The sequence below is a fragment of the Echinops telfairi genome, unplaced genomic scaffold, assembly GCF_000313985.2.
Source record: "Echinops telfairi isolate 266 unplaced genomic scaffold, ASM31398v2 ScPeMD7_7400;HRSCAF=8409, whole genome shotgun sequence".
Taxonomy (NCBI): domain Eukaryota; kingdom Metazoa; phylum Chordata; class Mammalia; order Afrosoricida; family Tenrecidae; genus Echinops; species Echinops telfairi.
In genome coordinates, this window is record NW_022111300.1 from 48708729 (window position 1) to 48711777 (window position 3049).

The window sequence follows — 3049 nt, forward strand, 5'->3', positions numbered from 1 at the left end:
ATTGAATTACTATTATTATCATCCAATGGTTAACAATGCACAAATAGATAATACATTTGATATTAAGCATAAATTTGCCTTGTATTGGAAGTGCATCTTTAGATGAGATGAAGGGGCTAGTTTATCTGTCCTCACACCCTCTCCTCAATCAGGAAGAACATTAACCATTGATAGAAATGATATATTACTGGACAGAATTTGGGTTCACCTTCAGTGTTATTCCTGTTTTTTATTTTAATGGGTGCAAGCACTGAGGATCGCACATATACACACTAACATAGGAAAGGAATTTTGCTATAACAACTTCTGAGATATATATATATATATATATTTAATCAAGAAGTTCAATTTTTATTTGGTGGGTACAAGTGAGGCAGCACAGGGCTACCAAGGCCTTCATGAATGCAGGGCCACCACTTGTCCAAGGGGCCATGGTGAAGGATGTATTTGACTCCACAGCCATCCGGGGTGAGATACTTCTCAGCCACCATATCCTCAAACTCATTGGCATTAAACTTGGTGAAGCCCCACTTCTTCGAGATGTGGATCTTCCAGTGCCCAGGAAACTTGAACTTGGCTCTGCATAAGGCCTCAATCACCTGCTCCTTGTTTTGAAGGTTGGTGTGGATGGACATGATAACCTGGCCAATGTGGACTCTAGCCACCGTGCCTTGAGGTTTCCCAAAAGCACTTTGCAGCCCAGTTTGGAGCCTGGGAGAGCAGAAATTAGCCAGACCAGAGGCATCGAAAAGCAGCAAAAGGCTGTCTCCAAGGTCCCTTGGGGCAGCCTATACATAGCAATAGACTGCATACACTACCTAGGAGGCTGGTTGTTTGCAGCCATTGCACACTGGCCCCCACAAGGAGAAGGATGGTCGGTTTAATTGGCTGCAGACTGTTATATTTTTTAAATCAAGTTAAAGGGTTGATCAGGAGGCTTGATTGGGTCCTCTTTCAATTTTGTTGAGAGCAAAAAAATTGTAGAGCCAGTCTGAAAAAGCCTTTAGAGTCCAGTACTTCGATACATCAAAGCATCCCTGTTATCCCTGTGGGGCCGAGGGCAAACTTGAATGTCCATAAGCATGGTGGGTGAGTAAACTGGTTTTCTAGAATGAAGACATTTTTATTTGTAGCATTTGCTGATCTCTGTTGTGTAAACATTTCCACCATGGCCAATTTTACATTACCAACTTGACTTTCCTCAATGCAGAGCTGGAAAGAGATACGTATAATTGGCTCTCATGATGGTCCGAGTTGGTGTCCGCATTCTGCTGCAACACCCACAGTAAGATTCACAAGTGCAGTATAACAGATGATTGTGAAAGGGGAGGTGGGGAGTGGAATGCTGATCTGACCTCAGGAAGGGTTCTCCGGAGATAAGGTTGTGAAAAGTCCCCGTTGGCAGTGAGGGGATTGGTACTTTTTAAATACCCCATGTCTACAGATCTTTGGAGGGGAAAAGATGGGGCTTTCTACTCCTAGAGAGTTAGTCTTAGAAACTCACAGGGGTGGGCAGTTCTCCCGCCCTAGGAGATTGCCATGAGCCAGAATTGACTCAATGGTGGGTTTTTTGTGTTTGTGTTTTTTTAATCCAAATAACGTGCTGAACAATGCCAATGACCCTCCAGAATTGAAAAACAGCAGTCCCCGCCCACCCCCATGGTCCATTTAATCGGTAGGAGTTAGAGGAGGAGAGTTGGAGGGCGGGTGCGTTGGGTCTGAGGCCCTCAACCTAAGAAGCACTAATGCTTTGCTCCTTGACAGACTCCAAAGCAAGTGGCTTCTTCGGTTATCCTAAGATGTTAACTTCAAAAAATGTAATGTCAACTTGTTTCTCAGCCTTCCCTAGAATTCTTCACCTTGTGCAATCCAGAGGCGGGAAGTCCAAGCCCTGGGGTGGAGTGCATATCCCCCAGCCACAGTGGCTCTCTGCAGATGGAGACCTACTGCCGAAGCCTCATCACCTGAAAGGCCCCAGGGCTCCACTAGGGTGGGACTGCGGCTGAATTGGCCTGTGAAAGCTTTTAAAGGTTTGTTTCGTGACCATCAATGGCAGGGTGAAGGCCTAGGGGCCCATTGTGAACAGTCACAGGGCAGAGCCAATAGCATGCACGCTCCTCTATCTGTTTCTCTTCACATTATTGGCTGGGCAGACAAGGCACACTGAGTGGCGGGGTGCCTTTTTCCAACCCAAGACAGGTACCATTATATTGAATGGTGGCCAAAGGGAAATCACCTGAATTGTCTAAAAGAGGTTTAGTTTATAGTTGCTTGTATGTCTAGTGTTACAGGCTAACGGGCCCTGAGGGGCAGAGTGGTTAAATCACTCAACCGCTAACCCAACAGGTCATGGTTTGAATCCCCCGGATTCTCTGCAGGAGAAAGATGGGGTTATCTGCGTCCCCACTGACCGCGTTGGACACCCTCTGGAGAGTTCCAGTCTGTCCTAGAGGTCACTGAATCAGAATCGACTCCACAGTAACTGGGGGAGTTACAGGCTATCGAAAACACAGAAATCGTTGCTGTTGATTCTGACAGGCTGGAACTTCCCCCTAGGGTTTTCCTAGCTGTAGTTACAGCCTTTTCCCAGGCCTTTCTTCGTCAGAGCCACCGAGGGGTGGAACCGTCACCCTTTATCTAGGCTGGTCGTCAAGTGTTAGCCACTTGTGCCACTGGGACACAGTACCCCTGAGAAGTACTAACCTTAGAATTAGCCAAGAGAACACAGAAGCAGAGAAGCCTTGCTAAGGGAAGTTTTCATTACGAAACACCTTTAATTCACTTGTTAAAAACACAAACAATCCCAGTGGACCCCGACAAAAGCTAAACTTGATTGCTCTGAAGACTTCAGGCGACATTATATCAGCACAACCACTAATGCTTCCACAGAGGCATCTAATTGGCTCTCACTCCTTCAAACACTACCCAGGAGGGGGGCAACTTAATGAAACCGAGGAGCTGGGAAGCCAGCCCACTGCAGATCCCCCAACAGGGCTAGGCGTGTGGCTTTAGAATCCACACAACGGGACTTTTTGATTGAGCTGATTCT

General features: G+C 46.5%; 1 non-coding gene across 1 annotated transcript; it reads right to left on the reverse strand.

Moving 5' to 3' along the window:
- Window positions 1-760: 760 nt before the first annotated feature.
- Window positions 761-894, reverse strand: LOC115871685. The gene has a single exon (XR_004047409.1). It is a non-coding gene; the product is annotated as a small nucleolar RNA SNORA70 (small nucleolar RNA).
- Window positions 895-3049: the final 2155 nt, after the last annotated feature.